This window comes from Oratosquilla oratoria, chromosome 3 (genome assembly GCF_046742065.1).
Source record: "Oratosquilla oratoria isolate Oo_2021 chromosome 3, ASM4674206v1, whole genome shotgun sequence".
NCBI lineage: Eukaryota > Metazoa > Arthropoda > Malacostraca > Stomatopoda > Squillidae > Oratosquilla > Oratosquilla oratoria.
Window position 1 is genome coordinate 86,928,471 of NC_134779.1, and position 15,751 is coordinate 86,944,221.

General features: G+C 40.7%; 1 protein-coding gene across 13 annotated transcripts in view; it reads right to left on the reverse strand.

Moving 5' to 3' along the window:
• The window catches only part of Gga (ADP-ribosylation factor-binding protein Gga), a 251,519-nt gene that overhangs the window by 171,973 nt on the left and 63,795 nt on the right, over positions 1–15,751 (reverse strand). The gene's annotated exons all lie outside the window — the stretch shown is intronic.

The window sequence follows — 15,751 nt, forward strand, 5'->3', positions numbered from 1 at the left end:
TCATTTTTCATTTCATTTAAGATTCTTGGATGCCAACTGTCAGGCCCTGGTGTTTTATTAACTTTGAGTTTATCTATACACCTTTTAATTTTTCCTTTTGTTATATTTACCATAGTAAGTTTACCCAAGACTTTTCACAAGTTTCAATTTGGAGTTCACTTTGAGGTGTTTCATTTACAAATATCGAGCTAAAATAATTTTCTAAAATATTACACATTCCTTCATTTGAATATTCAAGCTGACCGTCAGCAGATAATAGTGATTCCTAACAACCTTTTTATCTCTAATGTAACTGTAGAATTCTTTGGGATTCTCTTTGGATTTATCAGCAATGTTCACTTCGTATTGTCATTTTCTTTTTCTTTATTGTCTTTTTTTAAAACTCTCTGTACTGATACATAACTTTCATAGTCATCAGATGCACTCGAGCATTTATATTTCTTATAAGCCTGTCTCTTTTTAGCAATACTTTTTTCAGTTTCTTTGTCGAGCCACTTAGTACAGCCACCCCTTCTCTCCCTTGTCCCCTCTTCACTCCTGAGTACCTCCCAGCTACACTCCCAAACTCACATTCGCCCTCCCCTTTCATTTTAGTTTCACTCAAAGCCAGCACATCCATCTTTCTTCTCACAAACATACTGCCCATCTCTTCCCTTTTACTCTCATCTGTACCACATCCACACACATTAAAAGACCCAAACCTTAGGGTACTGGTTGGAAAACTCCCAGACCCTCTTATGCCTTTACTTTTTTTAGGAATGTCCCCTTTGGAGCTACAGGTAGTAGGACTCCTAATCCCATCCCCCGTCCCATTTTTTGTCACCTCTTACGACTCAAGTGGAAAGACTTGGTGGTAGCATTCTCTTCCCCCACCACGGGGTAGGCGAAAAAAGGAAATGAATATTCAGAGAAATGGTACAGGACAGTAACAAGGGGTTGGGGGACAGCATAATGGAGGGACAGTCATAGTATACAAGTGCAATCATTTCTCTATGAACAGAGTTTTCCTCTATCACAGACAAAATTATGTGTTTCTCTGGTCCATAGGGGCACCCCATATAGACCCTAAAGTATCAACTGCATGCTACTCTACCACAATAACATGCAGCCAATACCCCAGACAGGTATGTGAAAAAGTCATCAGAAACAAATGGACCAAACACTTGGAAGAAAATAAAATAGGAAACCCTAAACAATTTGGTTTTAGAAGTGGAAGATTGTGTACTACACACTTAATATGCTTTTACATACATACATACATATACCAAAGGCTTTTTCCCCCTTAAACGGGGGATAACCAAAAAGAAAAAGGCATAGAAATCACTTCCACCTATTTCATTTCCCATTTATTCACTCACCTCCACCCTCCTATCTTGGCACCTCCTGGATGACGGGTCATCCCTGCATCCTGTCCACTGCCCTGGGTCAAAAGCAGTGTCGCAAGACACAGCACATCCACAGCAAGGCCCCTTCATAAATTCGGCGACCCCCGCTCTCCGTCCCCTCATGCAGGAAGGGAGAAGATGGGGAAAAATCCCTTCGGTCTGCGTCAAATTTTTTCTCATGAATACCTCACCCCCCATCCCCCACCCACTCCCCCTCATGCATCACAGCATCATCTATACACAACCCTTCTCCATTCACACCTATCTTTTGTCCTCTCCCGTCCTTCCTCCACAGACATTCCTCTCTATTGTAATGCCCCTTTCACACCATCCATCCATCTCATCCTAGGACACCCCCTCATATTCACTCCTTCCACACTTCTTTTACTAATCTTTCTTCACTCATTCTTTCCATGTGTCCAAACCATCCTAATACTCTTTCATCAAACCTATCTCCCAGCTCCCTTTCCACCCCTGTTCTCCTCCTCACCTTCTCATTTCTCACCCTATTCAACCTAGTAACCCCTGTCATACTTCTCAGACACTTCATCTCAAACACATTCAAACTCCTTCTCTCTTCCTCTCTTATATTCCATGTTTCTGCCCCGTACATTGCTGTTGGCACAATCACTCCTTCATATAACCTCCTCTTAGCATCCATTCCCAGATGTCTATTTCTCATTACACTTTTTAATCCACCAAGGCATTTACTCTCTTCTCTCAATCTACATTTTACCTCCACCCCCATTCCTCCCTTTCCTGTCACATTTGCACCCAGGTATCTGAAACTATCCACTTCCTCCAGTTTCTCACCCTTAATGCTCACTTCCAGCCTACTGTCACTCTCTCCCCTTGTACATCTCATTACCTTACTTTTGCCCTCATTTATCTTCAGCTTCGTTCTTTCACACACCTTCTCAAACTCTGTCACTAATTTCCTCAATCCATCCTCTGATCCTGCTACAAGCACAGTGTTGTCAGCAAACAACAGCTGGCTCACCTCCCACTTTTCTCCATTTTCTTTAAACTTCTCCAACCCCTGACCCACTACCCTTGCATTCACCTCTCACACCACCCCATCCATGTAAAGATTGAACAGCCAGGGTGACATAACACACCCCTGATGAAGTCCCACCTTTACCTTGAACCATTCACTCTCTCCATTTCTAATCCTAACGTAAGCTCTACTACTCTCATAAAAACTCTTGACTGCTCTTAACAGCTTTCTTCCTATCCCACATATCTGCAGTACCTCCCACAGTGCCTTTCTGTCTACCCTGTTGAAAGCCTTTTCCAGATCCATAAAAGCCAAAAAAACATCCTTACCTTTTCCTATAGCTTTCTCACATATCTGTCTTTCCACAAAAGTCTGATCTACACATCCCCTACCTGTCCTATAACCACACTGTTCCTCACCAATTACTCCCTCTGTTCCTCTCCTAATCCTCTCAATCAAGACCCTCCCATAAGCCTTTATAACTACACTCAACAAGCTGATCCCTCTGTAACTACTACACTCACACTTGTCTCCCTTTCCTTTGTAAAGCGGAACTATACAGGCACTCCTCCAGTCCTCCGGCACTCTACCCTCTCTTAAACAATCATTAACCTCACCAGCCAGTCCACCATCACTGTACCTCCTTTTTTTAGACATTCTGCATGGCATCCATCCAACCCAGGTCCCTTACCTGCTCTCATCATCTTAACAGCTGCTTTCACTTCATCCTTCCCTATTTCTCCTCTATTTTCCTCACTTATCACTCTCATTTTCTTAGCGCTTCCCACTGCAACTAACTTTCCCTCCCTATCCTCATTCACATTTAGCAACTCCCTAAAATACTCTGCCCACCTTCCTCTCACTGCCTTCTCTTCCATTATCATCTCTCCATCTGCACCTTTTACCTTTTCTTCTCTACTTGATTTGCCTCCTCTTCCTCTATTAATGTCCTTATAAAAACATCTTTTTATTACTTTCAACATTTTCTGTCATAGTCTTTCCCCATTTCACATCTGCTCTCCTTCATTTTATGCTTAACTTCCTTTCTCTTTACTTTGTACCTCTCATACGATTTCCTCGTCCTAATTTGTAGCCAATCTATGAATGCCTGCTTCTTCTCTTCTACACCCTTCTTTGCTTCCTCATCCCACCACTCACTACCTTTCCTTCTATTTCCTCCCACCCTCCTTGTTCCACACACCATCTTTGCACACCTTATGACTCCCTCCTTAAACCATCCCCATTCCTCCTTCACTCCTGTTCTACTCTATCCTTTACTCTCTCCCACTCCTCTCTCAGCTTCTTCTTATACATTCTCCTTTTTTCCTCATTTAAGCAGTTCACTCTAGTACCTCCCTACCTTCTGCCCTTTTCCTCTTTCTCCATCTATTCTCCACTCTCAATTTACCTTCCACCAGGAAATGATCTGATATTCCCCCACTCTCTCCCCTTAGAACATGTACATACTTAACTCTTCCTACCATACTCCTGGTCACCACTATATAGTCCATTAATGCTCTATCTGCCACCCTTCCATCCACCACCCTCTCCCATGTGTACTTATGCTTGACTTTCTTCTTAAACACTATATTTGCTATCATCAACTCTCTTTCAAGACACATCTCCACCATCAATTCTTCACTACGATTTTTACCTGGAACTCCATACTTCCCAATCACACCATCAATTGATTCATTTCCTACTCTAGCATTTAGGTCTCCCAATACAACTACATTGACATTTCTCCCTAATCCCTCTATGCACTCATTTATATCTACCCAAAAAGCCTCTCTTTCATCTATGCTCTTCTCACTACCAGGTCCATACACACTTACAAAAACTCACATCTCCCTTCCCAGCTTCACCTTCATCCACATCAACCTTGATGACACCTCCTTTCACTCCACTACCCACTTACTTATCTCTTCACTTACTAGTATAGCCACCCCTTCTCTCCCTCGTCCCCTCTTCACTCCTGAGTACCTCCCAGCTACACTCCCAAATTCACAGTTACCCTTTCCTTTCATTTTAGTTTCACTCAAATCCAGTACATCCACCTTCTCACAAACATAATGCCTATCTCTTCCCTTTTACTCTCATCTGTACCACATCCACGCACATTAAAAGACCCAAACCTTAGGGTACTGGTTGGAAAGCTCCCAGACCCTCTTATGCCTTTACTTTCTTTTTTAGGAATGTCCCCTTTTGGGGCTACAGGTAGTAGGACTCCTAATCCCATCCCCCGTCCCTTTTTTTGTCGCCTTTTACGACTCAAGTGGAAATATTTGGTGGCAATATTCTTTTGGCCCCACCACAGGGTATTACTCGAGATTAATTGAGATAATACAAGAAAGAGATGGCTGGGCAGATTGTGCCTTCTTGGACTTGCAGAAGGCATTTGACAAAGTGCCACATAAAAAATTAATAAGAAAAATTGAAGTAATAGGAGGAATACAAGGTAAGCTACTGGAATGGATGAAGGATTTCTTAATTGGGAGAAAAATGAGTGGTACTTGAGACAAATTCAAACTAGGATGATGTGAAGTGTGGCATCCCGCAAGGCTCTGTATTGGCTCCTTTAATGTTTGCCATATATATAAATGATATGGATGAGGGAGTAAATTGTTACATGAACTTCTTTGCTGATGATGCCAAATTACTCAAGAGAGTAAGAACACAAGAAGATTGCAGATCACTACAAGAAGACCTAGACAAAATATAGGAATGGAGTCAGAGATGTGAAATGAACTTAACATGAAGAAATGTAGCATAATGAAATTTGGAAAAAGCAAAAATAGAATATTGGGTCAATATAAAATTGGAAACAAGGAAGTCAAAAAAGTCAATTCAGAAAGGGACCTGGGATTGATCATCTCATGTGACTTGACACCAGATAAACATGTCAACATAGAGTGATTGATGTCTGGAACAAATTAAACAGAGAAACGGTGAGTGCCAAAATTATACATGATTTTAAGAATAAACTGGATGTGGAGAAATACGAAAAAAGGTCACTATGAGCATAGCTCTCGTCCTGTAAAATACAACTAGGTAAATACATTCAAACTTCTCTCTTCCTCTCTTATGTTCCATGTTTCTGCCCCCATACAGTGCTGTCGGCACAACCACTCCTTCATATAATCTCCAGAGGACTGGAGGAGTGACTATAGTTCCAATGTACAAGGGAAAAGGGGACAAGTGTGAGTGTAGTAGTTTCTGAGGGATCAGCTTGTTAAGTGTAGCTGGGAATACTTATGGGAGGGTCCTGATTGAGAGGATTATGAGAGGAACAGAGGAAGTAATTGGTGAGGAACAGTGTGGGTTTAGGACAGGTAGAGGTTGCATAGATCAGACTTTTGTGGTAAGACAGATATGTGAGAAAGCTATAGGAAAAGGTAAGAATGTTTTTTTGGGCTTTTATGGATTTGGAAAAGGTTTATAATAGGGTGGACAGGAAGGCACTGTGTGAGGTATTGTAGATATACAGGATAGGAGGGAAGCTTTTAGGAGCTGTCAAGAGTTTTTACGAGAGTAGTAGAGCGTGTGTCAGGATTAGAAATGGAAAGAGTGAGTGGTTTGAGGTAAAGGTGGGACTTCATCAGGGATGTGTTATGTCACCCTGGCTGTTCAACTTATACATGGATGGGGTGGTGCGAGAGGTAAATGCAAGGGTAGTGGGTCAGGGATTGGAGATGGTTAAAGAAAATGGAGAACAGTGGGAGACAAGCCAGCTGATCCCTCAGAAACTATTACACTCACACTTGTCCCCTTTCCCTTATGAAGTGGAATAATACAGGCACTCCTCCAGTCCTCTGGCACTCTACCCTCTCTTAAACATTAAATAACCTCAAAATCAGTCTACCATCACTGTACCTCCTTTTTTCAGACATTCTGCATGACATCCATCCAACCCAGGTGTATTACCTGCTCTCATCTTAACAACTGCCTTCACTTCATCCTTCCTTATTTCTCCTCCATTTTCCTCACTCATCATGGTAATTTTCTTAGCACTTCCCACTGAATCTACCTTTCCCTCCCTATCCTCCTTCACATTTAGTAACTCCCTAAAATACTCTGCCTATCTTCCTCTTACTGCCTTCTCTTCCCTTATCATCTCTCCATCTGCACCTTTTACCTTTTCTTCTCTACTTGATTCACCTCTTCTTCCTCTCTCTGCAATACCTCACAGGGTCTTCCTGCCTACCCTGTTGTAAGACTTTTCCAGATCAATAAAACCCCAAAATACATCCTTACCTTTTCCTAAAACTTTCTCACAAATGTCTAACCACAAAAATCTGATCTACGCAACTCCTACCTATCCTAAACCCACACTGTTCATCACCAATTACTCCTTATGTTCTTCTCCTAATCCTCTCAATCAAGACTCTCCCATAAGCCTTCCCAACTACACTTAACATTCTGATTCATCTGAAACTACTACACTCACACTTGTTCCCTTTTCCTTTGTAAAGTGGAACTATACAGACACTCCTTCAGTCCTTCAACACTCTACCCTCTTTTAAAAAAACATCAAATTACCTCACAAGCCAGACCACCATCACTGTATCTCTTTTTTTTTTTTTTTTTTAACATTCTGCATGACATCCATCCAACCCTGCTCATCATCATCTTAACTGGCTTCACATCGTCTTTCCTTATTTCTACTCCATTTTCGTCACTCATCATGGTAATTTTCTTAGCGCTTCCCACTGCAACTACCTTTCCCTCCCTATCCTCCTCCACATTTAGCAACTCCCTAAAATTCTCTGCCCATCTTCCTCTTACTTCTCTTCCATTATCATCTCTCCATCAGCACCTTTTACTTTTCCTTCTCTACTTGATTTACCACTTCTTCCTCTCACTTCCATACGGTAACGCCTACGTAGGCGGCATGAGGAGCAAGTGGGTACTCAATGATGCTGACGTCGGCATCTTGATTATATTTATTGTGGTCCATTCTCTCTAAACTGGCTTCATCAATTTTCTATGGTTATCAAAATACACGGGTGAAAGAGAACGAACGATTGAGCACCGACTTTATTTTTTATAATGCGATTATTATGATACAACATCGCACGTCGAGCAGCTAATGCTGCCAGACGTGCAATGTGCCCCGGAGTGAAGAGGTTAATTTCTTTCCAAAACATCTTTTTATTACTTTCAATTTTTTTTTTTTCATACTTACCCGATTTCACATCTGTTCTCCTCTTTGCCTCCTTATCTTATGCTTTACTTCTCTTCTCTTTTCTTTGTACCTCCCATATGATTATTTCCTCAAGATATAAAATGAACATTTTCTGTAAAAATCCCAAAAATTTTCTGTATATTTTACTTTCAATAAACATTTTTTAGATCATATTTCCTACAAACTATTTAAGCTACAAAGTAATAAGGGACCAACGCACAACGAGTCATATACCAGTACATGTAGTTCCGACTTTTTCTTAGTTGGTTCTCGATTCTCTCGCTAGATGGCGATCAGGCATGCGCGTTATACGTCGGTGCGCGCTATCTGTGTACTGAGATAACGAAGTGCATGGGTGCGCATTATAACCTGATGCACATTTTAAGCTGGAAAATACGGTATGCTCAAAAACCATTCATGAGTTTAAAAGCAAACTAGACACTGCGAGATACAAAGGCGGGACACCATGAGCATAGCTCCCCTTCCTGTCAAATATAACTAGGTAAATACATGAAAGTAATTAATGAGAAGGAAAATTTGGTGAGAGACACAGTTGACAAAGCCAAGTGCATTGTGGTCTATGGTATACAGGAAAAGCATGATGTCCATTGATACCAAAAAGAAAAGGAGAAGGAACTGGTCAAAGAAATTCTGAAAGAAATACAGGATGAAGATCAAAATCTCATTAAAGAAATCGTCCAAGATTCACAGTATAGGCAAATACTCAAAAGAAAAACATCAAAGACCTCTAAAAATAAAACTAAGAACACAAATGATGGCAGAGGAAGTATTATCAAAAGCGGTCAAACTGGCAAATAGCGAGAAATTAAAAAATATAAGAATAAAAAAGGAAATGAATGATGAGGAAAAAGAGAAAGACAAAGCACTCAGAATTTAACAAGAGAACAGAGATGGAAAAAAAAAAAATTTTTTGGAGAGTGCTGGATTTGAGACTGAAAAAATGGTATATTAAAAAATGAAAACTAAAACTAAAAAAAAGTGGCATACACAAACATCGATGGATCTCTGGAATCAACGAACTAAATGACTATCTACATACATATACCAAAGGCTCTTCCCCCCTACACGGGGGGGTAACCAAAAAGAAAAAGGTATAAAAATCACTCCCACTCATTCCATTTCCTATATTCCACTCCCCCCCCCCCCCTCTTATCTTGGCACCTCATGGATGACGGGTCATCCCTACATCCTGTCCACTGCCCTGGGTCAGAAGCAGTGTCGCAAGACACAGCACATCCACAGCAAGGCCCCTTCATAAATTTGGCGACCCCACCTCTCCGTCCCCCCATGCAGAAAAGGTGTAGACGGGGAGAAATCCCTTTGGGCTGCATCAAATTTTTTCTCATACATACTTCCTCACCCCCCATCCCCCACCCACTCTCCCTCATGCATCACAGCATCATCTATACACAACCCCTCTCCATTCATATCTATCTTCTGTCCTCTCCCATCCTTCCTCAAAGGACATTCCTCTCTTTTGTAATGCCCCTTTCACACCATCCATCCATCTCATCCTAAGATGCCCCTTTATATTCACTCCTTCCACCTCTGCCTTCCACACTTCTTTTACTAATCTTTCTTCACTCATTCTTTCCATGTGTCCAAACCATCCTAATACTCTTTCATCAACCCTATCTCCCAGCTCCCTTTCCACCCGTTCTCCTCCTCCACCTCCTCATTTCTCACTCTATCTAGCCTAGTAACCCCTATCATACTTCTCAGACATTTCATCTCAAACGCATTCAAACTCCTTCTCTCTTCCTCTCTTTTGTTCCATGTTTCTGCCCCGTACAGTGCTGTTGGCACAATCACTCCTTTATATAACCTCCTCTTAGCATCCATTCCCAGATGTCTATTTCTCATTACACTTTTTATTCCAACAAGGCATTTACTTGCTTCTCTCAATCTACATTCTACCTCTACCCCCACTCCTCCCTTTCCTGCTACATTCGTACCCAAGTATCTAAAACTATCCACTTCCTCCAGTCTTTCACCCTTAATGCTCACTTCCAGCCTGCTGTCACTCTCTCCCCTTGTACATCTCATCACCTTACTTTTGCCCACATTTATCTTCAGCTTCTTCTTTCACACACCTTCTCAAACTCTGTCACTAACTTCCTCAATCCATCCTCTGATCCTGCTACAAGCGCAGTGTCGTCAGCAAACAACAACTGGCTCACCTCCCACTTTTCTCCATTTTCTTTAATCATCTCCAACCCGACCCACTACCCTTGCATTCACCTCTCGCACCATCCCAACCATGTAAAGATTGAACAGCCAGGGCGACATGACACATCCCTGATGAAGCCCCACCTCTATCTTAAACCATTCACTCTCTCCATTTCTAACCCTAACTCAAGCTCTATTACTTTTGTAAAAACTTTTGACTGCTCTTAAGGGGGTCCCAGACACCCGTACTCTTGTGCGGTACGATCGAATTAGTTATTCAGACAAACAAAATTTATTAATCATTTCCTTTTCTGATTACCTATTAATACATGTAGTATCACTTCCTTGCACTTAAGAATACCATATTTATTGAAGAGTTAATGGGCAAAAGTTCAGTAACTTCAAAAACTAATATCGTGGAAAAGGTCTTACCAAATATTTTTTGCTTAAGGTCCAATTGAAGAGTGGCCCTACGTGAACATTTTGGGGAGTCGATTTTTTTTATTTACCTCTTATGAGAATAGCACTGATTTTTTTTTTTTTTTTTTTTGTACATATAGTAAAAAAGATTAAATTTCTGAGGAAAAATAATAGCCAGAAAAATACTGCTAAAGAATTTGCTTTATTTTGACTTCCAGATATTTACGTCTTACAATTCTCTATCAAATGAAAAAAAATTGTGAAAATTGGTATATAAATGGGCGAGTTATAATTTGATGAATTGAAAGAAAACAAACTTTTCAGTAGTCCCATTTAAATGCTGCACGGACATTTAAGGGGATGCACGGACATTAAATTATATTTCCCTTAATTTTATTTTATTACCAAATTAAAGTTACTATTTCTCTTCACCCCTCCCACAGTTATTGTTGGTAGAATAATGAACATTGGTTATTGGTAGAATAAATGAAAGATATATTTGACATGCAAGAGTGAGATACTTGCCAGATGTCGCCAATAATTTATCTATTTCATTTTATATATAAGAACAGAAACGGAATTGAGATGTAATTTTTGGTCGAAGTGTTACCACTATTATAGCGAATCTTTTGAAATGCTTATCTGTTGGAAGAATAAAAAAAAAAAAAAAAATGATACGATCGCGTGCATGAATAGCATGAGAAAATTATGTCCTCCTGCTTTTACACTTCCACAGCTACTAAAGTCTCTCCTTTTAGGCTTTAGCATCGTTCTGTGGGTTTAGTCAAATTGCCAGATACCTCCATATCAAGCTGCCAGATATCTCCATAGATATTAATTGCAGTAAAAAACAACTGGCTATCGAAATTTTGACTTATTTCAAATGTTTTTTATGCAATGGGGTTGCCAGAGGTCGCCAAAAATTTATCTATTTTACTTTATATATAAGAAAAGAAACGGAACTGAGCTCTAATATTTGGTTTGAGTGTTACCACCATCATGGAGAACCTTTTGAAATGTTTACCTAAAATTCATTCATTTTCCAGAATTTTTCGAGTTTTTGCGCCCAGGGCTCCCTAAACAGCTTTCCTCCTAACCCATATATCTGCAAAACCTCCCACAGTGCCTTCCTGTCTACCCTGTCATAAGCCTTTTCCAGATCCATAAAAGCCAAAAAAACATCCTTACCCTCTCCTATAGCTTTCTCACATATCTGTCTTTCCACAAAAAAAAAAAAAAATACATATACACAACCCCTATCTGTCCTAAACCCACACTGTTCCTCACCAATTACTCCCTCTGTTCCTCTCCTAATCCTCTCAACCAAGACCCTCCCATAAGCCTTCCTAACTACACTCAACAAGCTGATCCCTCTGAAACTACTACACTCACACTTGTCCTCCTTTCCCTTGTAAAGCGGAACTATACAGGCACTCCCCCAGTCCTCTGGCACTCTACCCTCTCTTAAACAAACATTAAATAACCTCACCAGCCAGTCCACCATAACTGTACCTCCTTTCTTCAGACATTCTGCACGGCATCCATCCAACCCAGGTGCCTTACCTGCTCTCATCATCTTAACAGCTGCTTTCACCACTTCATCCTTCCCTATTTCTCCTCCATTTTCCTCACTCATCACTCTTATTTTCTTAGCGCTTCCCACTGCAACTACCTTTCCCTCCCTATCCTCATTCACATTTAGTAACTCCCTAAAATACTCTGTCCACCTTCCTCTCACTGCCTTCTCTTCCATTATCATCTCTCCATCTGCACCTTTTACCTTTTCTTCTCTACTTGATTCGCCTCCTCTTTCTCTTTTAATTTCCTTCCAAAACATCTTTTTATTACTTTCAAAATTTTCTGTCATACTCTTACCCCATTTCACATCTGTGTGAGGTATTGTAGATATACAGGATAGGAGGGAAGCTTTTAGGAGCTGTCAAGAGTTTTTACGAGAGTAGTAGAGCGTGTGTCAGGATTAGAAATGGAAAGAGTGAGTGGTTTGAGGTAAAGGTGGGACTTCATCAGGGATGTGTTATGTCACCCTGGCTGTTCAACTTATACATGGATGGGGTGGTGCGAGAGGTAAATGCAAGGGTAGTGGGTCAGGGATTGGAGATGGTTAAAGAAAATGGAGAACAGTGGGAGACAAGCCAGCTGATCCCTCAGAAACCATTACACTCACACTTGTCCCCTTTCCCTTATGAAGTGGAATAATACAGGCACTCCTCCAGTCCTCTGGCACTCTACCCTCTCTTAAACATTAAATAACCTCAAAATCAGTCTACCATCACTGTACCTCCTTTTTTCAGACATTCTGCATGACATCCATCCAACCCAGGTGTATTACCTGCTCTCATCTTAACAACTGCCTTCACTTCATCCTTCCTTATTTCTCCTCCATTTTCCTCACTCATCATGGTAATTTTCTTAGCACTTCCCACTGAATCTACCTTTCCCTCCCTATCCTCCTTCACATTTAGTAACTCCCTAAAATACTCTGCCTATCTTCCTCTTACTGCCTTCTCTTCCCTTATCATCTCTCCATCTGCACCTTTTACCTTTTCTTCTCTACTTGATTCACCTCTTCTTCCTCTCTCTGCAATACCTCACAGGGTCTTCCTGCCTACCCTGTTGTAAGACTTTTCCAGATCAATAAAACCCCAAAATACATCCTTACCTTTTCCTAAAACTTTCTCACAAATGTCTAACCACAAAAATCTGATCTACGCAACTCCTACCTATCCTAAACCCACACTGTTCATCACCAATTACTCCTTATGTTCTTCTCCTAATCCTCTCAATCAAGACTCTCCCATAAGCCTTCCCAACTACACTTAACATTCTGATTCATCTGAAACTACTACACTCACACTTGTTCCCTTTTCCTTTGTAAAGTGGAACTATACAGACACTCCTTCAGTCCTTCAACACTCTACCCTCTTTTAAAAAAACATCAAATTACCTCACAAGCCAGACCACCATCACTGTATCTCTCTTTTTTTTTTTTTTTTTAACATTCTGCATGACATCCATCCAACCCTGCTCATCATCATCTTAACTGGCTTCACATCGTCTTTCCTTATTTCTACTCCATTTTCGTCACTCATCATGGTAATTTTCTTAGCGCTTCCCACTGCAACTACCTTTCCCTCCCTATCCTCCTCCACATTTAGCAACTCCCTAAAATTCTCTGCCCATCTTCCTCTTACTTCTCTTCCATTATCATCTCTCCATCAGCACCTTTTACTTTTCCTTCTCTACTTGATTTACCACTTCTTCCTCTCACTTCCATACGGTAACGCCTACGTAGGCGGCATGAGGAGCAAGTGGGTACTCAATGATGCTGACGTCGGCATCTTGATTATATTTATTGTGGTCCATTCTCTCTAAACTGGCTTCATCAATTTTCTATGGTTATCAAAATACACGGGTGAAAGAGAACGAACGATTGAGCACCGACTTTATTTTTTTTAATGTGATTATTATGATACAACATCGCACGTCGAGCAGCTAATGCTGCCAGACGTGCAATGTGCCCCGGAGTGAAGAGGTTAATTTCTTCCCAAAACATCTTTTTATTACTTTCAATTTTTTTTTTTTCATACTTACCCGATTTCACATCTGTTCTCCTCTTTGCCTCCTTATCTTATGCTTTACTTCTCTTCTCAATTCTTTGTACCTCTCATATGTTTATCTCGTCCAATTTTAAAACCAATCAGTGAAAGCTCACTTCTTTTCTACAAGCTTCCTTGCTTCATCATCCCACCAACATTCCTTCTATTTCCTCCTGTCCTCCTTGTTCCACTCACTATCTTTGCATACTTTGTCACTCCTTCCTTGAACTATTCCTAGTTCTAATCTATCCTTGATTCCCTCCCACTCCTCTCTTAGCTTCTTCTTGTATTCTCCTTTTTCTCATTTAAGCAGTTATTTTTATCACCTCCCTACCTTATGTTCTTTTCCTCTTTCTCCATCTACCCTCCACTCTCAACTTACCTTCCACCAAAAATTTATCTGATATTCCACCACTCTTTCCCATTAGGACGTAGGCGTCATGAGGAGCAAGTGGATTCGCGACGCTGCCATATCGGCGTCTTGATTATATTTATTGTAGTCTCCCCTGTGTTTTTACATTCTCTCTAATGTGCCCTGAATCCCATTCTCTGTGGTTTTCAAAATTCGCGGGTGAAAGAGAGAACGACCGATATAAGCGGCGACTATATTTTATGATGCGAATATTATTACGTTACGTCATACGGCTGGCATTGGCTGCTGCCCGCGAGATTTAAGTCCCGTACTGAAGTGGTTAACTCTTCCTACTATACTCCTGGTTACCACCATATAGTCCATTAACGCTCTACCACCCTTCCATCCACCACCCTCTCCCATGTGTACTTATGCTTGACTTTCTTCCTAAACATTGTAATTGCTATCATCAACTCTCTAGACATCTCCACCATCAACTCGCTACTACAATTTTTTCCTGGAATTTCAATCTTCACAATCACTCCATATATAGGTTCATTTCCTACCCTAGCACTAAAGTCTCCCAATACCACTACATTGACATTTCTCCTTAAACCCTCTATGCACTTATTCAAATCTATCTAAAAAATCTCCCTCTCCTCTACACTCTTCTCACTACCAGGCCCATATGCACTTACAAAGACCCACTTGCTAAGATCAATAAAAGTGCCATTTGCATACTTGGACGAAGACATGATAAAAAAAATATTGGTTACATTCATAAGGCCTAGGCTAGAGTATGCGGTGATATTGTGGTCACCCAGTACCAAAAAGAATATAAAGAAAATAAAATCTAGAGAGCAGCAACAAAAATGGCACCTGCACTTGCAAACCTATCATATGAGGAGAGATTGGCTAAACTGGAGTTACCAACGCTCGAGCAAAGAAGAGAGGTGACCTATTGACCATCTACAGAATTATGAAAGGCACAGAAATACTTGATAGAGAAGACTTACTAAACTGGGACAAGAGAAGCACAAGAGGGCATGGAAAGAAAATAAAAAAACATAGCTACAGAAGAGAACTGAAGAAAACAGTTTTTCACATAGAGTAGTGAACTCTTGGAACAAACTGGACAATGAAATAGTACCATATTTTCCGGCGTATAGTGCGCGACTTTTTTCTGTTAGAAGGACCTAAAAATGGGGGGTGCACATTATCCGGTGGTGCGCATTATCTACGGCCTATGATAAAAATTCTGCGGCTGTGTGTGTAATTTTTTTCACAACAACGTGATAATGTTGGCCGTCACAAAGTCGGGACGGCACACTTCTCCATAATGTTCTGTGAGAAAAAGAAGAACAGCCATGGTGACATGAAAGAATACACCAGCATGGGCTATATGAATATTTGGTATAGGTAGGTATCTATCGAATCTTATTTTTCATGTTTAAATAGGCCTAAACACCATGAAACATGATCAATATTCATGATATTTGCCCATGTTCACAGCATCCTAGTTTTTTGTTGCTTCACTTTAGGTATGGTACAAATTCCGTTGCGGCCATTCATAAACTCGTGTCAAACACCTGACTACAACACCCT